The sequence below is a fragment of the Dipteris shenzhenensis genome, chromosome 17 (genome assembly GCF_047967505.1).
Source record: "Dipteris shenzhenensis isolate YYH24624 ecotype China chromosome 17, Dip_SZ_1.0, whole genome shotgun sequence".
NCBI classification, from domain to species: domain Eukaryota; kingdom Viridiplantae; phylum Streptophyta; class Polypodiopsida; order Gleicheniales; family Dipteridaceae; genus Dipteris; species Dipteris shenzhenensis.
Genome location: NC_141612.1, coordinates 10,499,305 through 10,525,286, shown reverse-complemented (window position 1 = coordinate 10,525,286; position 25,982 = coordinate 10,499,305). Strand labels below are relative to the sequence as shown.

Sequence of the window (25,982 nt, the reverse complement as noted above, 5' to 3'; positions counted from 1 at the left end):
ATTGAACAACCATCCACCTCCTTAGGGATCATTATATGCCACTTTTGGGTGGAGGTCATGATTGACCAATGAGACTACCCTAGAGAAAGTACTTGAACCTACATAAAATATGTCATAACCTACAAAATGACCATTTGTGCCAACCAATGCATGCTGCTTACGTTCTTGTAACCATACGGCATATGGATGCATCCGACGGATATAAATTCATAACAAACATCATTTATTACCTTGGCAAATGCATACATTTCAAAGTTAGATACATAAGAAAGTAAAGTTTAAATACCCTACATAGGTTTTCAACATGTGAATTAGGCTGGGTTTAGATGGGCTGCTCACCATGCATGAGAAAGGGGTGTGGATTGATTGGAAATACTCATCTCTGACACATCCCCCCCACCCAAGCATGAGTTATGAGTCAGCAAACCAATCAAAGATTTTGGCAGCTCTAGTTGCCAATAATCTTCTACTTAGTTTGCTCCGTCTGAACTAGCAGAGTGGAGGAAGTCCTCCCAAGAGGAGTGTTAAGTTGCCGCCCTATCTGAACCCACCTTTAGGCTGGGTTCAAACCACCTAGACGCCCGATTTGCAACAGGGGCGTCCGACAAAGGTGGAATGAAACCCATTGGTTGGTGAGTTGCGCGCCAGAAAGGAAGGATGTCCGATAACCCCTTTCCCCCGCGCGCCCTTCCTCCCGCGTCACCAAGGGTTGGTGACCCTCAGCAAAAACTGGACCAATCGAAAGCCTTGGCGAGCTTTGACAGTAGGCTGTCTGGTGTGAACACCAAACCGCGGCGTGTCCGGCAACATATGGTCGGAGAGGGTTGGTGTGAACCCGGCGTTAGTAGATGAACATTCTGTGCAAGAGGATGGAGAACTAACCCGAATTAAACAAACCACAACACTTCATCTTTTTCATCCTTTTCTTGCAGGCACTGCTTATGAATGGCGTTTGTTGATCGAATCATCGCTCGAGAATTTTGGTGACCCAAAGCAAAAACTGGACCAATCGAAAGCCTTGGTGAGCTTTGACAGTAGGCCGTCTGGTGCGAACACCAAACCGCGGCGTGTCCGGCAACATATCGTCGGAGAGGGTTGGTGTGAACCCGGTGTTAGTAGATGAACATTCTGTGCAAGAATTAAACAAACCACAACACTTCATCTTTTTCATCCTTTTCTTGCAGGCACTGCTTATGAATGGCGTCTGTTGATCGAATCATCGCTCGAGAATTCTCCTTGTAAGCTCTCTCCATCTCACAATTTCTTCCCACCTCGCTTTGCTTCATGAATTGGATCTTCGTCCCGGTTTTCGGTCGCTTCGTCTCTGCAAAATTTGGCGTCCAGCTATGCTTCAGGCTTCCTAACCTCGATTTTGTCGTGGAAATCAACCTCGCAGTGTCCAGGAGCTCGTCTGGTTACCCCCTCGCAGAAATCCCTTTCCTCGCTGCACCGACAAGTAGGACCATTACTGCTACATTACAGTTCTCGGAATCATTTCCCGTATTTCGGTTTTCAAAAACCGTGAAATTTTTTAGGATCTCTTGACTTGTCAAAGTTTTGCTCTTTCTTTGAATCCCAGATGCAAATATCATGCCTTGGATTTGCAGGATTGTGTCGGATTTTCAGCGTCTCGGTATTTTACACAGACGCTACGGAAGCGCTAATTCGCTGAAGGGGCCCGGCCGCACCAGTGCAGGGAAAAGAACAGCCGACAATGCCTCTACGATAATGGATGCTGATGCGGAGGAACTGATTATTGTCAGGCGCTCCCTCTGCAAGCAATTGTTGTCGCTGAAGTCGGATTGCAGTGGTATGAAGAGAGATTATTGGCTCAATTTAGGCACAATATGTAAAACAGTATTTTTATCCACCCGGTTTGCTCACGAGGCTGTCGGTCGTGAATTCAGAATTGTCATCTGATCTAACGTATCTTGCAGAACTTGAGAGTGAGGTGGAAGCATTGATAATGCAGCACTTAGAAAACGCCTGGTAATCGACCCTGCTTTCCTTAGACTCTCAATCAGCTCTTCTAAGCTACCAAAAGCACAATTGGAGAGCGCTGTCAAGAACTGTTGTTCTCCGTAACCCGTTTCTAAAGGCTCACATTTCTGGTTCAACATAGGGGTTGCAGTAAACACGGTTCCATCGAAAACTGGGCAAATAAAGTAAAGGAATTGACTTCAAGGCATTGGATACGATTCTTCAATCCTTTGTTCGCCGTTTCAATGAAAATCATAAGGTGCATTTCTCAGGTCTTGCCGTACGTATGCTCGATTTGCCTCCAGTTTGGTCGCTTCATAGTGTCCAGATCATTCCGTAACTAATATTTTAAGTTGCTTCATCTGCAAAATCTGTGGCTTGAATCAATTTAAACATTCAAGGCATGGACTGATCTCTGCAGAGCCAACGCGCAACACAAATTGCTCACGGATCGATGGATCGAGAAACTCCAGAGACGACTCAAGCTAGAACAAGGCAGAAACATATTGTTACCCGCACTCGGCAATCGATGCCGCCGTTTGTCACCTGCACTTCGAAAATCCCACTTGTAACAAGCTCTTTCAAAAGTGCCGCAAGCAACACCAATCAGAAACAGAGTATCAGCGATGAAAATGAAGTCACTGATGATGATTTGTTGGAGGAGGACTCGAGTGAAAATGAGCAATTAGATATCAGTTCAGAAGACAAGATATCTTCAGTGGTGGACGAAAGTGCTGCTGGGAAGCAAGTGATCAGCGATGATGAACGGATCTCAAGTGACGAAGAAGCGCTTCCTCTTATACTAGCCCGGACAGGGAGTATGCAAGGAATTAGCGGAGACGGCAACAATGTTATGGAGAGCTTCTGTGAACCGCAAGACGATACTCTTGATCATCCATCGGTGGACATCAATGCTGTTACCGATGAGCCGATTTTCAGCGTGAAGGCCACCTGTGATCAACCTGGAATTGTGGACGTGCCTGCCAATTTGGAGATGACCATGAAAGCTAGAATATGTGTCGACCGTACTGCTGCAGCCCTTGATCAAGAGTTGTGCTGGCATATCATGTTTGGTCTTGTCAACCATGGACATTGCAGAATTGCTGTTAGTTCTCTTTCTTATTGGTCTCTTGACGAAGATTCGGAAGTCTCTACGATCAAGTGGCCAAAAGGGGGTGTGGTTCTCAAAGAAACGCCATCTTTCCTATGCTATAGCTGTAAGGTCCGTTGCAAAGGATTTTCCGATTCCCCAAGAGTAGCCTTCAGCTGGCAATACAGGTAAAGATTTCTCATCCAGTCACTGTCGTTGAGTCGGAGTGACGAACGACAAAGCTTTTGCATCAGATGAAACGTTTATCAAGCCGGGATTGTCTGCATTCAAGCTCGGATTGCCTCCATTCAGAATTTAGCTATAGGGTGATGTAGCAAAGATTTCAATGCAAAAAGCCATCGGATACTCTGCATAACAGCCATCAATCGTAAATTTGTGATGCAGTAAAGTAATCCAAAAGCATTCAGCGATTAAAAGTGGGCAGAACGAGGGTGCCAACGTGGATACGAGACCCAATGCTCTATCAGTCGACGTCTGTGGTTTATGCTCGCCTTCTGCTTACATTATTTTGCGGAAATGCTATCTGCATAAGGGAATCTGCACACGACATTGAGACAACGGAGCATCGTGCATTTTGTTGCTCAAGCACATCCTATAATGGAGGCTTTTACAGAAATTTGAGCAAAGTCGTGTAACATGCTAGACCATGCTAAAGGTATACCTGTAACATCTTGCTGTCGTATGCTTTAATTTCAGGATAAAGAGCAGGCCGCGCCAGTAATAAGTGGGACAGAAGATCATTCATTGAGCAACATCAACATGCAAGGCAAGCCGCTGACTACTTACAAATCTTGCCAAGGAAGTCCCTTTTACAAGAGACTCGGAAGCTTTCTTCAGTGGAAGAATTGCCGTAAGAAACGCGAAGTGGACGTTGCTTCTCAGAGTTGACAGCTTTCAAAACAGCTCAAATATTCCACCTTCTCAAAGAGATCAGTAAGTGACAATTTTGATGATTTAGGGAAACCCAACAGCAATATCACAGCACGCAAATTCAGAGAGGTGGCATTTGCCAGATTGTTGAGATTTTGGAGTAAAGTTGGAGTAAAGTCTTAATAAGTTTCTTTAGGTATTTAATACAAAAAGAAGATTTTTTAAAAATTGAACCAAGGTTAGTATGTCCCCATGACATTACTATCTTTTATTCAAAAAACTCACATTAACACTGAAAATTATTAACCTAAGTTAACAAGGGCCCCTTGGAAGAATTTGATTAATCTAAATTTTTAGTAGTGAAAACCCAAAAGTTAAGTGCTTCCCCCCCCTTCAAAGACCTATCATCATCCTTGCATACCCTTACTGAATGTGCACCATCTCCAAAGAGCAGTAGAAAAGAGCTTTCACTCTCTCTTCCCCAGTCCCCATACCCCAGGGTTTAATCGATAGGGCCGTTTTCAATAAACACACATTTAGTTCTATTAAGCCAAAGCGCACAAGGCATACCTCACACCAATTAATTTCTTAAGGGCATAGGGAATAGGTCCCCTCCCTATAGGCAAAACCAAAGCTAGGTCTGAAGGAAAGCCTATAGTGTCACCTAATAATGCACGCTTCCAACAAATCACATAGCTCAACATCTCTATGCATATATGCGAGGCTTGAATTTATTGGCTACGTCTCCTTGAGGATCATTATAACATGATTCAATTTTGGCCACCTTAATGCCATAGTTCATTCCAATATTCTCATTGTCTCTTATCTACTTGTTGTGTATCAAGTGAAAGATTTTGATCATATACCCCTAGAAACCCACCACTATAGGCATTCAATCCCTTTAGTTCCTCCCTCCTATCTTGATGTCGTAGGCATGTCGTTGAGTTTCTTTGGAACCTCTATGGCCATGTTTGTTAAAACTGGAGTGCCTCAGGATCTATGGAGCGCTCTAAGGTGGATGGAACCTATGTGGAAACATAATGAAGAGAGTGCTCATGACATGTACCTCAAGTCAATTCAGTTCTAAGATAGATTAGCTTGGACTCATAAATAGAATCTTGAGTGTATGTGCATTTCTCTATTCAACAATACATGAAAGGCTTCTTATATAAAGAGAGCCTTTAGAATAGTCAACACTTGTGGGATCCTCTAATCCACATTTCTCCTGGTGGATATTCTTGATCCACATCTCCACATCATGTAGTCCACATCCTAGGGTGGCTACTTTAATACATTATACCTTAGCCTCTAATTATGTGCTCATGGAACCATATCTCAACACCTCCCCTTGGTGCCATGATCCATTGGCTATTGCAAGGTGGTCAGATGTGAGTTACAAGATCAAATCGTCCCCTAGGTGCTTACGTGGCTACTCTCACGTGGTCAGGTTTGATTAACAAACATGTGGGCTAAAGGTGGCAAGGTTGTTGCTTCTCAATGCTTGATGTCAATGGGGTTCTCTTCTTTTTTTGATGTAGCATGATGCATGATGCTTTGTTCTAGCATGTGCCTTAATGCTTTATGTGTGGATGCCATGCTTTGTCTTATGGTCAACTCACGCATTTGTGCTTTTGGCATGCGCTAGTACCATTTGTTGCAAAGGTCTTACCATGAGCTTTGTTTTGCTTGAATGGCAGTGTCTAATTGCGTACAATGATTCTGACTTGACAGGTGCGTAGAGCTCGAAAAGGCGATCACTTTTCCTTTTTGGAGCACGGGCAAATTCTGATTGATTGCAAGTTATGGCTTGTCAAAGTTTTTATGAAGAGAGAGTGGGCATGATGATGTGGCACAGGGATTCATATGCAACATTCTAAATTGTGCTTAGTAAAGGCCTTTGTGCTTAGGTGGCACTATGCCATGTGGTAGTATTTTGACCCAATTGAGTTAACCAAAGGTTTAAACAAACTTAACCATGGTAAATCTAATCTTGCCACGTGTTAATTTGTTGACCTCAGTACTGAGCAAGTGAGAATGGTAACCCTTATCTATGTTAACCCTACTTGCCATGTGTCAAGTAAGGAAACCTTAGCTTGAACCTTGTATTTAACAGGAGGGACCTCATGCTGAGCAAAGATAGCAGCCAGGGGTATCGCTACAATTCCCATACCTTCATCTTTACCATTTCTTCTTGCTTTCGAGATCAGTCGCTGATCTTTCACCATGCCTCACGGAACTCTCAAAGTCCAGCTCATCACTGCTCATGGCCTCAAGGATGTCAAAAGTTTCAGCAAGTCTGACCCTTATGCTCTCCTCTCTTGCGGTGCCTTGAAGCAGCAAAGTCACACCATTCATGATGGAGGGAGTAATCCTGTCTGGAATCAAAGAGCTTGCATCATCGTTGATGGATCGCATTGCAATCTGTAAGAGTGGCGCTATGTCCATGCTTGGTCTATGCGTGTGAGTACTGCCCTGCTGTGCATAGTCATTAAAGTGGTAGAAGGGCTCACTGCTATGGACGTTCGGTTGGAGCAGCCGAGCTGTTAGAGGTGGCGTTGGAAGGCGCTGTTGATTCTTTGCTTGGACTGTTGGCTAGGCAATGGAGTCGCATGCACTTTGCATGTAGCTAGAGGGAGTCATGAAGCATGAGCATAGGAGGTCGGAGCTTAGGATGATCGCTGCAGTTACTGAGCAGCCATGGAAGGCAAGGGCTGTTAGAGCCTTAGGAGCGGGGAGTTGTTTCTACCTTATCCTCAGCTTATAAGCTTCGAGCCTATGACTATTGTGCATCATTGACATGGTGTCCCCTCCTTCTTATGCCGAGTCTACACATCCACCTTCGTGAAGGGATTCGGGATGTTCTACTACCGTCTTCCAATTCTACTGCCATATTAATTGAACGTAATGCCCAAAACAGAGATGCAACTCTTGTGATCAAAACGAGTCCCCAAAAGCTATTGACATTCAACTCATTGGATTGGCAAACTACAAGCATGAAATGTGAGAATCCACCATTCATGAAGTCGCATGCGAGTGTTCGTGTTTGTGGGTAGTCGTTGAAGATGAGCTACTTTTTGGAGATACTTGTAGATAGGCTAGGTACACATTAATCTTTCTTCTCTCTCAAAGGATAGGTCCAGGTATCTCTCTCTTTCTCACAACATGGACTCGTCTCATAAGAGACGTCTCTCTCTCTTTTTCTATTTCAAATCAAGAATCCTAACAAGAAGAGTCTCTCAATGAATGGAAATGCATGACAGAAATTTCTCTAGGTAGAAGAGAACTCTCAATCTAAAACTAAAACTAATCTTGGAGAAAACATGATCTCCTAAGGCATGTCTACAACTAATCTAGGAGACTATACCTAAGCTCTGATACCATGTTAAAACTGGAGTGCCTCAACATCTATGGAGTGCTCTAAGGTGGATGGAACCTATGTGGAAACATAATGAAGAGAGTGCTCATGACATGTACCTCAAGTCAATTAGGTTCCAAGATAGATTAGCTTGGACTCATAAACAGAATCTTGAGTGTATGTGCATTTCTCTATTCAACAATACATGATAGGCTTCTTATATAGAGAGAGCCTTTAGAATAGTCAACACTTGTGGGATCCTCTGATCCATATTTCTCCTTGTGGATATCCTTGATCCACATCTCATCCTAGGGTGGCTACTTTAATATATTCCTATACCATACCTTAGCCTCTAATCATGTGCTCATGGCACCATATCTCAACAATGTCTAGCTTGCAATGGAAATCCACAAGATCATTGTGTGTGATCCTCTCAATTTTATTACATGGTAAAGCACGTATATGCTATAACTAGTAACACATGACCAGCCCTTCCTGTACTAGGTTTACATTTTGACTCAAACACATTGCTCTATTGCTACACTGGTGGTCATGGTCAATATGACTAAGTTATCATCATGGATGAGTCGGTTTACAACTCTTTTAAATTCCTTCAAGATCGAGCTTTTGATGTTAGTGATATCAAATAATGTTGTCATAAACCCAATCTTTATATTCCTTTTTTATTATGAGTATGTAGGGTTTTATTTTGCTTGCACAATCGCTAACTTGGGACATTATCTCATTTTAGCATTTTTGAAAGGAGGTAGAAAAAGGAGTGTGAAATTTTTAGAGACGAGATGCAACATCAGGTCCATCGTACCTGATCTTCCCTATAAATATCAGGGGCGATACTTTTATTATTCGTGATAGATGAAGATTAGCACTTTTTGAAAAGTGAACCCCAACAAATACATGAATATGAGACTCATATGTAATTGCTTGCATGAGCTTGTGAGTTCTCTTTTCGATACCATGGAATTAATCATTGTTGTGATCTTTAAGATATAATGAGATGGACTATGATCATGTGGTTGGTGTTGTCGTCTATCGATTTTGTATTCAGCATCATTCGTTTCTTTCGATTCCCTAGTACTCGCTCACCGTCGAGAACATGCATACAAAATAGAGGACTGGTTAGGTAAAATCATAACTTTAATAGAGCTATACATATTCAATTCATGAATTGAAAGCTCTTACCCTTTCCAGAAAAACCAAATAAGAAAAGCTTAAAATTTAAGAAATTGAGAAAAGTAAGAAAGTTGTAATTGAAAAAAAAACATACATGACGTATGGTGAGAGGTGGCACACTTCGTCTCCAGTTATTTATAATATGGCAGAGAGTGTGCCCCTTTCTCATTAGCCTTTTTATGGTCTGTAATTTGTAATTTTTAATTTGTAAATCCAACATGTACATGGCCAGAGTCTCATCCTTCTATCCTAGTCCTTCATTTAGGAGCACTCAACTGAATCCTCATATATAATCTTTATCCAATCGTCAAACTGTATATTTATGTCCAAAAGCTTCAACAGCTGCAAATTTTATTCACCCAATTGTTTCATCAAATATTTCCTAGTAACATAGAGAGACAATTAAATCCTTCCATGTTTGGCTCACTCGATTTGTCTTGGTCATGCACTTCCATGGCTTGGATAATTTTCCACAGTATGTATATATATATATCTATATATGTGTGTGTGTGTGTGTGTGTGTGTGTGTGTGTGTGTGTGTGTGTGTGTGTGTGTATGTATATATATATATATATTTTTTTATTTATATATCTATATATGTGTATATATATATATATATATATATATATATATATGTATATGTATATGTAAGTATTTATGACATTAATTTACCATAAGAGTCCTCCAAAATCTTAAAGATATCATAACAGTATTGATCAACACCTTTTGAGAGTTTCAAAACTCTAAAATCTAAGTCACAGGATAGTGCATATGCACACATGGCACAAACATGCCTTTGGTTAAACGATTCAAGGCCATTGGTACATATGACAGCATAGGTGCATTGCACTTGCCCATGTAGCATACTGATGGAAGGCCATTAATACATATGGCCAGAGGGGTGTGTTGCACTTGCCCACATGGCACGAACATGCCCACATGGCTTTTAGTTCATTTATGTCGGTGTGGGATTCACACTGCGGCTATTGACGGAGGGGAGGGAGGGGGTAAGAAAGAGAAAGGGAGAGGGAAAGGAAGGCAAAAGGGAAGGGGAGGGGGAAGGGAAGGGGAGGGGAAGGGAAAGGGAAGGGAAGGAAGGGGGAAGTGGAGGTGGGGGGGGGAGAGAGAGAGAGAGAGAGAGAGAGAGAGAGAGAGGGGGGGGGGGGGGAGAAAAGAAGGGGAGGGGAGGGGGAAGCGAAAGAAGAGGAAAAGAAGGCGAGGGGAAGGGGAAGTGAAAGAAGTGGGAAGAGAAGAGAAGGGGAGGGTGAGGGGGAAGGGGAAGGGGAGAGGAGGGGGAGGGGAGGGGAGGGGTGAGGAAGGGAGGAGAAGGGGGATGGAGAGGAGAGGGTAAGGGGGAGGGGAGGGAGGGAGCGGGGAGGAAGGGAGAGGGGAGGGGGGGAAAAGTGGGGGGGGGGGGGGGGCACAACCACATCCATGTGAGAGGGGAGAGGAGGGGGGGAGAAAGTGGAGGGAGGGGAGAGAGACGGGTGGGGAAGGGGGGGCAGAGAGAGAGAGAGAGGGGGGGCACAGCCATGACCGTACACTCCGGAGAGTAGTGACACAGGTCAGAGGACATGGTGAGAAGTCATCTGAAGCAGCAATCATACCATATAAGAAAATCTAGCTAGAAGTTGACTTTAATTTAAGACACTACAAAAGAAATTAGAAAAGGACATAAGTATGATAGGCTTGATGGAGTACGCAGAGTACTTCCCATTTGGCCTGGAGTTTGAAGTTTTGATCCTAGGATGCATTGCTTCATAGTATCAAACCAATATGCCTATAGGACACTCACCCATAGTTACATCAATGACTTGGTCAAGAGCTTTGCAATGAATGCAAGACATCTAGCAACAATTTGGTCAAGAGCTTTGCAATGAATGCAAGACCTCTAGCAACAAGTGCCTGTCTTATGCCATTCCACGCAAGCACAAATACTCCCATTAGGAAAAAAGGAAACTCATTTTGGGACCTTTTAGCCTGGAAGGAAACTAGTTGTCCACCAATCAAAGGAGGGCCAACGTAACGCTGAAAAAATACAAAAAAGGAAGAAAAAATAAATATTGTCAAGTTTGCATTCAATGAGGATACTTGAGCTACTTTATTATATCTAATGCATGGTGCATAATTCGGTACTTCTGATATCACCGGCGCATCCGGAGCGGGCCGCCAACTTGTCGAATTGCTTTCTTCAATACACTTTTTTTGTGGGGCCTGTCTGGCCTTTTTCGAACCTCTGGGTGCTCGTTTTTAGTGTTTTAAATGTCGTTCCGAGGGTTTTAGCCTGCTCCAAACGTGCCAGTGATGTCAGAAGTATCGAATTTTACACCGTGCATCAATGGAGTTATGTTGTATTTTAGTGTTTTAGAGGAAAGAAAAATGAAGAAATTGTGAATTTCTCTCAGGCCCCAAAATGAGCTCCCTTTTTTCCTAATGTATGCGCAAGGAAGAGAGAAAAATGAAAAAGTTAAGGGAGTATAACTATTGGATTCTCATAGGGTGGCATGCAATATATGCTGCAAAAATATTTATAACTAAAGCACATGGATTAGCCTTCACGAAAGGGTTAGGCTACACATGGAGGAAGGCAAGAATTGTGGTCAATGCTGTTGAGATATCAAGCTCATCCCCGACATATCTCCTGGATGACTATCATTTATGTCACCGCCTATGTTAGTTGTACTCGTGGTGTAGTTAGACTACCACGTATGTTTTTGGTTTGGGTTCACATATGAACCACGTATTCTAGGTTTTGACATATAGGGTATTTCCCTCTTCTATTGTATTGTTGTTGTGTGCAAAAGTGAAGAAAGGCTTCACCCTTCAACCTTGTGTCCTTTCTCTTTTGTGTGTTGTGAAGAAAGCTGCACTTGAGTCTCCTATCTCTCTCCCTAATTCTTTACATGGTATCAGAGCCTTGTTCGTGGTAAGGAGCTCAAGAAAGCTAGCCAAGTTTGTGGTGTCCTGGTAAGAGGACCAGTGTAGCTTCCCTATTTCGAGTTTGGGAGCAAATCTCTGCAGGTAGCACAGCCAGAAGTGCAGGAGTGCACTGCTTCAGATTGAGAGGCCCTTCGCGGTGCGGCGAGAGCGCAGTATATGCTGCGAGAGAGGGCGAAGCCCATGGTGACTTTATTTTTCTGATTTGAGGCCGTTTCGGGGCCCGTTTTGAAGGCAGAAGTTCTTCGCAGGCACTCAGAAAAAGGCCCTGTTTTTGCTGTGCGACCACCGCGCGGCTAGTCGGTGGAAAGGTGCCATAGAAATTGCATCGTATGCCTATGTGCAGAGATATTGGGAGTTGCAGATTCATGCCTGTTGCCTGTTGATGCAAAATCGTCACGAGGAAGTGACTGTGTGGTGAAATACCACTTTCGTCAGTGTTGCAGATCTGCCCCTGTAAGGCTCTTTGTAGAAGTTTTGCTATTTGCCCTTCTGAGGCATTTGCTGTGTTTACAGGTTGCTGTTGCAATTCATGATTTGTAAAATGTCTGAGAATCTGTCTACCATTGTCAGTGAGAAGCTTGACAAGAACAACTTCCAAGCATGGAAGTTCAGGATGACAAACTTCTTTATGGGAAAGGGAGTTTGGGATTACATCAGTGGTGAAACTGCAGAACCAGTTTTGGGTGCTGCTCCCACTCCTGCTGAATTGAAGGCCTTTAAAGAATGGCATGAAAAAGCCAGAAAATGCCTGTATTGGCTGTCCGTTAGCATTTCAGATTCTATGATTGTGCATATACAGGATCTAGAGACGCCTAAGGAGGCATGGGATACATTGGTGAAGCTGTATAGCACAAATACCAAAGCACGAAAGATGCAGCTAAAGCAGGAGTTGCACAATGTGCAAAGGAAAAATCTGAATATAAATGAGTATTCCTTGAAGGTGAAAGGCCTTGCAGATTCTCTTGCCTCCATTGGAGCACCTGTTGATGATGAGGACTTAGTGTCCGTGACCTTGAATGGTCTTGGGAAAGATTATGCACAATTTCGGACATCCATTGGAGTCCGTGAAACATTTCCTGATTTTCAAGAACTTATTGCTCTCTTGCTGAGTGAAGAGCAAAGGAATGGTGGTTCAGCCACCTCAACTTCTCAAGAGACTGCTTTCTACTCGAATACAGGTAGAGGCAGGGGTAGAGGAAGAGGCCGTTCTGGTGGCCGTGCAGGAAATCAGAACCAACAGCAACAACAGGAAAACCAGTCCTATGGAGGAGGACGTGGTAGTTCTAGAGGTAGGGGGAGCCAAAGAGGCCGTGGTTCATGGCAAAGGAACCAGCAAGTAAATAGCAGCACAGAATGCTATTATTGTGGAAAGCCTGGACACAAGGAGAATACATGCTATAAAAAGCAGAATGACATCAAAAGTGGAAAGTTGCAGCAAAGCAACTATGCATCATCAAGTGGGCATGGTGACGACAGAAATGAGCACCTTTTTGTGATGCAGCATATGGTTAACTCCATGTCAGGAGATGCTGCAGCTTGCAATGATGTTTGGTATGTTGATTCAGGTGCCTCTAACCACATGACCAGTCATGGTGAGTGGTTTCATGATGTTAGAAATTTGGATAAGCCAGGTTATGTTGAAACAGGTGATGATACTGCGCACCCAATTACGCAGGTTGGTAAAGTGCCATTGGCTATGCAGGATGGCAAAACGAAGTACTTGGCAGATGTACTTCATGTTCCAAAAATCACGAAGAACCTGGTTTCAGTTGGCCAAATGGTTGAGCAAGGTCTGCAGGTTAGATTTAATCCTGATGGATGCTTTGTTGAGGACCTGAAAAATAAGTGCCGCTTGGTTGCAAAAGGCAACAAAAATGGAAGAATGTTCACCTTGGATGTTGATATGCCTGAGGTGAAAGCTGCTATGTTTGCGCATGGGAGAGGTGTCATTGCAGATATTGAGATATGGCACAAGCGCATTGGGCACGTGAATATACAAAGGCTGAAATCTATGCAAACGAATAACATTGTTGCAGGTTTGCCTAAATTAAGAGTTGAGGGAATGCAAAAGGTATGTGAAGCATGCCAAATGGGTAAGCAGGCCAGACATGCATTTCCTAAAAATGCTAAGGTGAGCAGAAGACCTTTGGAAGTGATCCATTCAGATGTTTGGACAACCAAAGCTGCTTCTATTGGTGGATGCCATTATTATGTGACGTTTATTGATGACTACACAAGGAAGGTGTGGATTTATTTTATGAAGCACAAAAGTGAAGTGTTCAGCCATTTCAAGGCTTTTAAGGCCATGGTTGAAAAAGAGAAAGGTGTACATATTAAAGTGCTAAGATCTGATGGAGGGGGAGAGTACTTTTCAGAAGAATTTTGTGAATATCTGAAAGAACAGGGAATTCAAAGGAAGTACTCATGCAGGTCTACCCCTCAGCAGAATGGGGTTGCAGAAAGGAAGAACAGGCATATTGCAGAAGTAGGACGGGCGATCCTAAATGAGAAAAACATGCCTGATTATTTTTGGGCTGAAGCAATAGCAACTGCCGTTTATATTATGAACAAAACCCCCACTGTAGCTGTCCATGGCATGACGCCTGAAGAAATGTATACAGGCCAAAAACCAGATATTTCTCACTTGAAGGTATTTGGTTGCATAGCTTATGTTCATGTTCCTGATGAGAAGAGAACAAAGCTGGATCCAAAGGTAGAAAAATGCATCTTTATTGGATATGCTCAGCACTAGAAAGGGTATCGCTGTTATAACCCTTCCACCCGCAAAATGCAAGTGAGCAGAGATGTTGTTTTTGATGAAATGAGCAGCTGGTATGCACCAACTGTTATGGTAGGAGATGCAGATGCAGGAAATGGGAATGCTGCAATAAATGCAGAGCAGCAATCTCAAGCCTTGAGTGGACCCAGAGAGTCTTCTACTAGTGGATCTAATGCATGGACAGGGAGATTGAGATCTAGTGAATCGTCACATGGCAGTCCTGATAGTGTTGTGCAGGTATCACATAAGGGAAAAGAAAAAGTGGACCATGCTCCAGTATTTGATGTGTTTGCTGGTAGCTCTCATGTTGATGGAGAGTCAAGCGGCTCTGAAATGAGCCTTGATGAGGAACTTGGGATTCCTTCTGTTGTTACACCTGGTGCAAGGAAAAGCAGGCATGATTTAAAGACTCCTACAACTGATCCAGTTGTACGGAGGTCCACTCGTATTAAGTATCCAGTTGACAGGCTGAGATATGATGGGTATACAGCACATCACTATGCTTATATGGTCAAGGTTCTAGAGGAGCCAGAGCCCACATGTTTTGAGGATGCAGCAGGGCATAAAAATTGGGAAGCAGCTATGGATGAAGAGATGGCTGCCTTGGATGCAAATCACACTTGGGATTTGATGCCTTTGCCTCATGATAAGAAGGCTATTGGCTGCAAGTGGGTTTACAAAGTAAAGCACAATGCTGATGGGTCTGTTAGCAGGTACAAGGCAAGATTGGTTGCCAAAGGTTTTGCACAGACATATGGAATTGACTATGAGGAAACTTTCAGCCCAGTTGCAAGGATGGCAACCGTGAGAGCAGTAATTGCTATGGCTGCTGCAAAGGGATGGTCTTTGCATCAGATGGATGTGAAAAATGCCTTCTTGCATGGTGATTTGCAGGAAGAGGTTTATATGATGCAGCCAGAAGGTTATGAGGATAAAGCACACCCCGATTTTGTATGCAGGTTGCGCAAAGCCTTGTATGGCTTAAAACAGGCGCCGAGGGCATGGTCAGACAAGATAGGACAATATCTTGTCACTATTGGATTTCAGATTTCCAATTCAGATTTTTCACTTTATGTGAAAAGGACAAACAGAGGGATTGTGCTTATAGTCATCTATGTTGATGACTTGATTATTACAGGTGATAGTGATGCAGACATTAATGAAGTGAAGCTGCTGTTGAAGCAAAAATTTGAGATGAAGGATTTGGGAGAGCTGCGTTACTTCTTGGGCATTGAGGTTATTAGATCCCCGAGTGGGATATGGCTGTTGCAAAGGCAATACGGTTTGGACATGCTGTCCAAATATGGGATGACAGGCTGTAAGCCTATCTCTGTTCCATTGGAGCAGAATGTGAAGCTCAATGCAGAGTCAGGTGAGCTTCTTGAAGATATTACTGTGTACAGGGACACAAGGTTGAAGGGTGAAGCCTTTCTTCACTTTTGCACACAACAACAATACAATAGAAGAGGGAAATACCCTATATGTCAAAACCTAGAATACGTGGTTCATATGTGAACCCAAACCAAAAACATACGTGGTAGTCTAACTACACCACGAGTACAACTAACATAGGCGGTGACATAAATGATAGTCATCCAGGAGATATGTCGGGGATAGAGCTTGATATCTCAACACTCCCCCTCAAGCTCAAATCCATCTCACGTACACCAAGCAAGCTCCTAAATCTGCGAAGCTTCTCAGTACCCAATGCCTTCGTAAAAATATCAGCCACCTGCTCCTCAGTGCTGACATAGACAAGATCAATCTCACCAGCTAGAACCTTCTCTCTCACAAAGTGATAATGCACCTCAATGTGCTTCGTTCTAGCATGATAAACTGGGTTATTAGCAAGCATGATGCTGCTAATGTTGTCACAATGAATGACAACTGCTGCATGAACTGACTGTCCCATATCTGCAAGTAGCTTCCGTAACCAAGCTACCTCACATGCAGCCATTGCTGCACCCCTGTACTCAGCCTCTGTGCTCGACAAGGCAACTGTTGGCTGCTTCTTGCTGCTCCAACTGATGGCATCACTCCCAAGGGAAAACATAAAACCACTAGTAGATCTCCTGTCTGAGACACTACCAGCCCAGTCAGCATCTGTGTATCCATGTACCTGTAATGCACACCCAGCTTCATAAAACAGTCCATAATGCAATGTGGACTTCACATACCGCAGTATGCGCCTAGCCGCATCCAAATGTGGCTTCCTTGGTGCCTGCATAAACTGACTCACCAGCCCCACAGCATAGCTCAAGTCTGGTCGGGTTATAGTCATGTAAATCAAGCTACCTCTGTGGGAGGAAGGAGAAGCTACGTTAGGTGTCTTTACCTGCATCGTGATGTGCAAAGACCTTGTAGAGACCTTTGGAAAGTTCTCTGAGTGGTTTTTTGCAAGCCAGCAGGTGGTTTTGGAGGCAAAAAGGCAGTCTATTTTAGACCTAAGAGACTTGTGATGAAGATATCTTTCTCTAGAAGCTGAATCTCTCACCCTGAGATCTAAAGCAAAGTTGTAGAAGACTTTGAGTACTTCATTTTTTGTTCTTACATCTCTGTCATCCGAGTTTTCAATGAAAAGTTATATCTCCTGCAAAAAGTGACGAAATTTAATTTCTAGCGCGGACTTCATGTGTTGGATCTCCATATCCAGGCCACTATTTGTAGTTCAAACACTCACAATGGATTCAGAGCACTCCAAAACTTCTACTTGTAAAGCTACTTCCAATTCTGTGAAGTTTTGAAGTTGTAGTGAAGCTCAGTCTACTCCAATGTCTTCATTCCGTCATTTCCTATGTGAGTGGAAACTCAACATCCGGGCCTCCATTTGCAAAGCTGTCTATCCTGTTAGATCCAGGACTCCTGAAACATATGTCTACAAAGCTGCTTGCTATTCTGTGAAGAATCGAGGGAGTTGTGATTCTCTGTGTCTTTCCGTCATCTCTTTGAAGGAAATTTCTCAAAGTTTCCAAGACCTTCTCATTGATTGCCATGTGGCATTTTGGCTAAGGTTAAGCTTCCCAAGGTTCATTTTTGCAAGTAAATGCAAGGTTGACTTGCTCTTACTCCATCCTTGGATGAGATTTTGGAGTTGTGGCAGGATAGAGATATTTGCAGATTGTCTTACTGAGTTCGATTATGCAGTCACGCCCATCTTTTGAGACATCCCATGTTTTATTTTCACTAGCGTTCATCGTTGTAAGGCCGTGATTTCTTGGATATACCTTATGCAAATCACTCTGGTTGTAGTCTGAGCCGTGTGCGCTCATTTGTGGTTTGCATTGGGTTGCAGTGGATGCTTTACAGGCCATTTAGATGCATTGTGATCCTTGTTGGATATGCTGATAGGCCCAGATTGCCTTGTGGGATGCTTTATTGATGGAAGTTTAGCATACAAATGCTATTTTATGCTGAGGCACAGGTTTGACATATTGCAGTGGATGGGCGAAAAATTGAGTGTTACCACTGTGGCAAGAAGGGCCACATGAAAAAGGATTGCTACAAGCTGAAAAGAGAGCAAAAGGATAAGAAAAAGAATGCAAATTGGGGTGCAAATAAGAAGAGAGTCCAAGGGAGGACAAAGGAAAAATGAAGATCGAGGAGATTAATATAGTCACTGATGATAGTGACAATGACATTCTTTTCATGTCTAGTCTACCTAGAGACTTGCTTACCACTTCAAATGATGCGTACTCCTAGGATTGGATTTTGGATTCTGGTGCTTCATTCCATGTTACTCCCCATAGGGAATGGTTCTCCACTTATGACAGTGGTGAGACAGGTTCTGTGCATCTTGGAAATAACTATGCATGTGACATAGTGGGAGCAGGTGACATAAAGTTTTCTTTTGCAAATGGGTCTGCATTTGTTTTGAAAAATGTGAGACGTGTGTCTAAGCTGACAGTCTTATTTCAGCGGTTTAGCTAGATGATGCTAGTTTTCAGCCCACGTTTGGCTTTCAGAGTTGGAAAATTCAAAAGGGCTCTATGGTTTTGGCCAGGGGTGCCAAGTGTGGGACTTTGTATCCCTTACATGTTTCAAGGGTGTCTGATCATGTTGTTGCAATAACTGAGCAGCCAAGTACTTCTTTGTGGAATTGCAGGTTGGGGCACATGAGCCAGAATGGAACGAAACTCTTATGCCGTTTGGGTTATGTACCGCATTTGATTTTTTCTAATTTTGAATTTTGTGAGCGTTGTCTCTATGGGAACTAGACTAAATCAGCCCATAAAAGAAGGGGAAAAAAAGAGCTTGAAAGGCTTGATTTGGTGTAGTCGGACGTATGTGGTCCCATGCTTACATGGTCATTAGGCAAGGCTGAATAATATGTGACATTCATTGACGATGCAACTAGGAAAGTGTGGGCTTATGCTATAGCTCAAAAAAGCGATGTGTTCCAAATATTTCAAAAATGGTTGGCTTTGGCTGAAAATCTGTCAAGTAGAACGCTTAAATGCCTACGAACTGATAATGGTGGAGAGTATATCTCTCATGACTTTCAGCATTTCTATGATACACGTGGGATCAAGAGGGAGCTCATGTCCCCTCGTACTCCAGAGCAAAATCTAGTTGCAGAACAGATGAACCGCACCATTCAAGAAAGGTTGCAATATATGCTTTCCAATGCAAGTCTTTCTGGTGGTTTTTGGGCTGAGGCAATGAAGATTGCAGTGCATTTGATCAATAGATCACATAGCAAGAGTTTGGATGGTGGTATTTCTGAAGAGGCATGGAGTGGCAAGAAGCCCTCTTACTCTCATTTGCATATATTTGGGTGTGAGGCATATGCACATGTGCCAAAAGAGCTTCGAAAAAAGCTAGATCCTAAGTCTAGGAAATGCATCTTTCTAGGTTATGGTGAAAGTGGAGAGATGGGCTATCGTCTCTGGGATCCAGAAGCAAAGAAAATCATACGAATCCATGATGTGGTCTTCAATGAGAAGAAGATGCATGAGACACCCATGAGGGATGTGGAAATGAGGAGAATCCCTTTCCAGGATGTGAATCCACCCGCATATGTTGATAGTCGATAACAAGCTTTCCATGCACCGAATTTGCAGGAAATGGTGCCACCAGGTACTCCCACAGGTACACAATCAAGGGTAGATGATGGATCATCTATTGGTGGCAATGATGAGCCAAATGTGGCTGATATGCAGGCGGGACAGCAAGCTGAAATGCCCTTGAGAAGAACATCTAGAGTGTCTAGAACACCTGAGAGATTTGTTCCAGGGGTAGACTATGTGATGCTTACTAATTGCAAGGAGCCTTCTTGCTACAAAGAGGCTATGATGCACGAGGATCAGTGCAAGTGGGAGTATGCTATACAATCAGAGATGAGTTCACTCATAAAGAATAAGACTTGGGACTTGGTTTCTTTGCCACATGGAAAGAAAGCATTGCCATGTAAATGGGTCTATAAGATGGTCACAGGTGATGATGTGCCTAAGTACAAGGCCCGTTTGGTTGCTAGAGGGTTCAAGCAAGAGAAGGGTGTGGACTTTGATGAGATATTCTCTCCAGTTGTGAAGATGACCACACTTAGATGTGTACTTGGACTTGTGGCAATAGAGGATATGGAGCTTATGTAGATGGATGTCAAGACAGCTTTCTTACATGGGGATTTGCATGAGGAAATTTACATGAAACAGCCGGAAGGCTTTGAAGAAAAGGGCAAAGAGCATTTGGTTTGCAAGCTGAAAAACAGTCTCTATGGCCTTAAGCAAGTGCTTAGAGAATAGTATCACAAGTTTGATGCTTTCATTCAATCCCAGGGTTCCAGAAGAAGTGAGATTGATCACTGCCTCTACACTACAAGGGCAAAGGATAATAGCCTGATACTCCTAGAACTTTATGTGGATGATATGTTATTGGCTATCAAGAACACTTATGAACTTGGTGCACTGAAGGCCATGTTGCATGAGGCCTTTGACATGTAGGATTTGGGGCCTGCCATTTGGTTGCTAGATGGTTCAAGCAAGAGAAGGGTGTGGACTTTGATGAGATATTCTCTCCAGTTGTGAAAATGACCACACTTAGATGTGTACTTGGACTTGTGGCAATAGAGGATATGGAGCTTATGCAGATGGATGTCAAGATAGCTTTCTTGCATGGGGATTTGCATGAGGAAATTTACATGGTATAGCCAGAAGGCTTTGAAGAAAAGGGCAAAGAGCATTTGGTTTGCAGGCTAAAAAAGAGTCTCTATGGCCTTAAGCAAGTGCCTAGAGAATAGTATCACAAGTTTGATGCTTTCATTCGATCCCAGGGTTTCAAAAGAAGTGAGATTGACCACTGCCTCTACACTACAAGGGCTAAGGATAATAGCCTGATACTCCTGGAACTTTATGTGGATGATATGTTATTGGCTAGCAAGAACACTCATAAGCTTGGTGCATTGACAGCCAAGTTGCATGAGGCCTTTGACATGAAGGATTTGGGACCTGCAGGTCATATTCTTGGTATGTGCATCATGCATGACCAGAGTAGGAAACTTCTCTGGCTTTCACAGAAGGAGTATGTTATAAAAGTGTTGCAACGTTTCAATATGGAGGGGGGGAAGGATGTAAGTACTCCATTGCCTCCTTATGTGAAATTGATTCAGGCAGATAGTCCCAAATCAGATGAGGAGAGGGCCATGTTATGCATTAGCGGTTGGGAGTCTTATGTATGCTATGATAGCTACTAGACTGGACATTGCATTTGCAGTGAGAGTAATTAGCCGGTATATGGCTAATCCAAGAAAGAGGCACTGGGAGGCAGTGAAGTGCATCATGAGGTACATGAAGGGTACCAAGGAGGTGTGTATCTGCTTTGGCCAAGGAGAGATGCATGTATTTGGGTACACAGATTTAGACTATGCAGGGCATGTGGATAGTAGGAGATCCACTTCTGGTTATGTGTTCACCTTTGTAGGTGGTGCAGTGTCGTGGATGTCTCGTGCATAGAAGTGCATTGCTTTGTCTACCACAGAGGCTGAGTATGTTGCAGCCATAGAGGATTACAAGGAGTCTATATGGCTTGATCGACTAGTGGGAGATTTGAGGATTCATACAGGTGTACCGACATTGCATAGTGATTCCATGAGTGCTATTCAGCTAGCACGGAATCCGGTCTTTCATGTAAAGACCAAACACATTGAGGTCAGGTACCATTTTATAAGGGAGGTACTTGAGGACAAGCACATAGAGCTTGTCAAGGTTCATATAGATGATAACCCTACAGATATGCTGACAAAGAGTCTACCTAGTCAACGGTTTGAGTATTGTCGTGTATTGATGGGCATTAGATAGTATGCTCATTGGTTGTTCTCCCTTAAAGGCACATCGGCCTTTAAGTGGGAGATTGTGGGGGTTAAAGGCCAGTGTACCTTAATCCCGGTTATGTACAAGACTCAAACACACATATATATGGATGACATAGAAGACTAGGGTGTTCAGCACCCACCAAAAACTTGTGTGACTCTCTCTTCTGGCTCTCCCTTTCTCTCACCTTCTTCCATTCTGCTTCTGTTGTTGAGATCTCTCACCCAAGGCCTTGTCAAAGGGCATAAAGATTGGCAAAGTTGGGATGTGGGTAATAAACTCTGTTTTTTTGCATATTTGATTCAGGTATGTTTTATGACTTTGTAAAAGAAATGGTAGTAGTATCAATTCCCTCATGTGAGAATGGCACTAGTGGCATTCTCCTCATTGCCAAGTCATATTTTAGACATTGCAATGGCAGAATGGCATTAGTGCCATTCTTCTCTCTATTACAATATTTGGATGTGAATAATTTCTAAGATGCTATTGGGTTTTTCTAGAATTTTATAGGAGTTCCAAGCGTACTGATGGGCTCAAACGTTGCTACTAAGCATACTCACATGGTCACTTATACGATGATGACATCTACAAGAATTGGATTAGGATTTTGACCTTGGTGAAGTAGGGTGATCTTAAGGGTCGGAATCCTACAATAACATACATGAGGTGTCTTTTGGGATTAGGAGATGACCATGTACGTGCACTTCAAGTAGAGATTGAGTCTGGAAATATTGTCTTGGTCAAGTCAAGAAAAGAAAAAGATTCCTAGAATTTTATAGGAGTTCCAAGCGTACTGATGGGCTCAAACGTTGCTACTAAGCATACTCACATGGTCACTTATACGATGATGACATCTACAAGAATTGGATTAGGATTTTGACCTTGGTGAAGTAGGGTGATCTTAAGGGTCGGAATCCTACAATAACATACATGAGGTGTCTTTTGGGATTAGGAGATGACCATGTACGTGCACTTCAAGTAGAGATTGAGTCTGGAAATATTGTCTTGGTCAAGTCAAGAAAAGAAAAAGATTCCACTGAAATGTCTTAATGGGTGACAGAGATTAAGCATGATAAAGGACTGAAAGAAGCACTCATCAAAGAGTTCAACTTATGCCACCCTTCGCTGGGGCATCAAACATGGGATGCCCTTGCAAGTTACTTCAAAATTGATTCAATTGTTTATCAGGGCTTGAAGGGTTCATGTGAGTCATGGGTCAGAGAGAACTTGCAAGGTGGAAAGGACACACTTGATTTCCCACAAGCCACATCATTGTATATTGATTGGGTAACTAGTACAAGAGAAGATAACGCCTCTACATCGTAGGCTTGTTTTCCTTCTTGGATAGTTATTCAAGTGAACATGGAGATGGAGGGGAGAAATTTCTAACACTTCACTCTAACGAACGGCTTCCAATCAGCTTGTGTGTTCTTGACACCTCAAAATGATATGCCAAAGGCATGTGTTGGGATAAGGTTGCCCTCAGGTATTTGCTGTGGTTTGATGGAGACCACTGCCTCTCCGTCATAGTTTGTATTGCTATCATTTTTTACTATGACGGAGATGGTAAATCTCAAGGAAGTAATGATAGAGGCTCGATTTTGGTATAGAAGGTTTGTTGGTGTTATCCATGATCAAAGAGCGCACAAATGGGTTTGTCTACGGCCTTATTCTTATTATTTTTTGTAAGCTCACTTGACGGGGTTGCACACAAGGCCCTACACAATAATTGAGGATAATATTCTTTATTCTGCTGAGGACGATGAGTATGAAAAAGAGGCGGTCACAAAGCATGGCATCATCAAGGAGAGTGCATCAGGTGCTATTGTAGTGGGGAACATGAAGTTGTTAACCTCTTTACTAATGGAGATGTGGCATTACATGCATTATAAGCAAAAAAAAAGTGATTGCACTGGTGAAGACATCTCAACAGATGATAGAGGTTGAGGCTATGTATGTAGCGCATGTAGTAGATAATCCCCATATTAGGATTTGGTCTAGCATTGAGAGGCCTCTCAAAAAAAATAGAGCTGGTACACCCATAGATGAAGGAATTGGAGAGGGTGAGCACCGCATTGAACCCTTGCAACCTTTAACTAAATCAGAACTTGAAGCTATCCAAAAGATTACATTGGAGTATTTGGATCAAGAAGGTCTTTAGCAACTCATTTATTCCTTGTATCTAAAGTTTCAAAAGAATTTTAGCAATATAATAGTATCACTTTTATGGATTTTCTTGATTTCACATACTCTCATTCTATTAAAGAGATTGAACATATGATATGATGAAATTGTGATATAATGACATGGGGAATGTAACTAGTGTCATTCTCCCAATGTGAGGTTATAGATAAGAGGTACTATTGGCATTCTACATGGACTCGTATGGAGAATGGAACTAGTACCATTCTCTCTCTAAGGTTATGTAGAAATGGTAATATTGTTATGCTCTCTTCTTGATTTTATGTGATTTGAAAGCATTACAGAGATTAAAAATTGTCTTACAATAACTATTCTATCAAATTTTGGATTTGAGTGCTTCCTACAAATCTATTGGAACATGGTGAATGGCACTAGTTTCATTCTCCCAATGAGGTTATAGGCATTCTCCATGTCATCATTTGGAGAATGGCACTTGTGTCATTCACTCTATGGGGTTATGGATATTTTATGTTCCTTTCTTCACTTGTGTTCTTTGACTGTAACAAAGAGAATTAAAATGTAATACAATATCTAATATTTCAGATCATGCATTGTACATTTCTTTTAGGACATGCGGAGAGGCAATAGTGCTATTCTCTCCTCCCAATGAGGATATAGAGAAAGGCGCTAGTGGCACTCTCCATAACCTTGTAGTAAAAATGGCACTAACACCATTCCCCAAGATAAGAATGGCACAAGTGCCATTCTCTCTATGAGTTGAGAGACATTCTCTCCATGAGTTGCACTATTGGCGTTCTCTATGGCCCTTTAGAGAGATTGGCACTAGTGCCATTTCCCACGAGGACAATGGAATCAGTGGCATTCTCTCTAGAGGTGATGGATAATGGTCGTACTTTATGGTCCTTTATTGGTTTCGTATGCTTTTGTGCTTCGACTATGTTGAATACATTCTAAAGAATAGAGCTATTTCTATTATTCTCAACTTCCATAGGGACAAATGATGCATGGAAGGAGATGGAGACATCAAGGGTAGAGGAGAACATACCACCCAAAATGGGGACAATAAATGATGCATTGGATACAAGAGGTATAGTAGAAAACATAGCACCAAAAATGGAGACAATTGCAAGGAATATCACTAATCCTATACTTTTAGAAGAGAACATGGATGAACATAGTGACTCAACATTCGGAACAACACTAGATAATCTCATTGTTGTTGCAAACATGTATGAAACGTAGCATCTGGCAGTTTGGAGGAGTGAGAAGCCAGCAACTTCAAGGAGAATTTGGATCTACATCCACTTCCAATTTCTTTGGATATGCCACGAATGACATTCATATTAGACTTGAATGGCTTGAATGGCTTGCTATTGAGTTGCCAATACATCCATCTATTCTGCACGGCAAAAATAGCTATATGGTTATTTTTCCTAGGTGCATAGAATTCCTAAAAATCTTGCTACAAAGATTTAATGTAGGTATCTGGTCAACTATGATGGAGCATAACGTCCTTGATGTGGTAGGAGAGCTGCAAAATTATACTAATGAGAGCCTCCCTTTCTTTCTTATATGATCTTAGTAAGGATGCTACACTTATAACAGACAAGGATTAATAGGCCTGACAAGCTTGGTATTGAGGCAATGTTTAAACCCTTAGCAAAAACTCAAAGGCATTTGGATGTGATGTTAGAAGGACAGTCCTTGTTGATGACTCCCCATACAAGGCTTGCATCAGTCCATCAAATTGCATATTTCCTTCTACGTTTGATGTACAAGACAAGGAGGATAGCATTCTCCTGGGAGAGTTGATGCGTTACTTACTATAGCTCAATGAAGCGAAAGACATGTGCAGCATGATTGAGAACAAATCAGTATGGACAGTTACCTGTGATGGAGGGGCATAAAGATTTCAACCTCATCCAGAAAGTTCTTGATGAATGGAGGGATGAAAATCATGCATGGTCAAGAATAGAATACAAAATAGGAAAGCTTCCTCTTGCAGACCAACTAAGAGAGAGGGCTATAGGTGATAATACATAACCAAAGGGTGTACACCCTAGGCCAATCCATGGCATGATGGTGAGGTACCTGAACTCAATGCATCCCAAGTAAGACTTTTAAAGAATGCCCCACAACTCTCTAGAATGAATGCTATGCAAGTTTCTCAATTGGCTATAGACCTAGGGTACAAAGGTCGCTATATCAAGAAACACATTGCTAAGGCCTACATAAACCGACTACAAAATGTGTATTTTCCATGAAGGTATAGATATCAAAGTGTTGTTT

The 25,982-nt window shown here is 42.5% G+C and overlaps 1 pseudogene across 1 annotated transcript; it reads left to right on the top strand.

Annotated features, from left to right (window-relative positions):
* The first annotated feature begins 657 nt into the window (after window positions 1-657).
* Window positions 658-3,262, top strand: LOC147891671 (uncharacterized; annotated as a pseudogene). Its single transcript, XR_015542417.1, has 7 exons — window positions 658-823; window positions 933-1,098; window positions 1,397-1,456; window positions 1,608-1,825; window positions 1,941-1,989; window positions 2,123-2,239; window positions 2,402-3,262. The product of XR_015542417.1 is annotated as an uncharacterized LOC147891671 (transcript).
* Window positions 3,263-25,982: the final 22,720 nt, after the last annotated feature.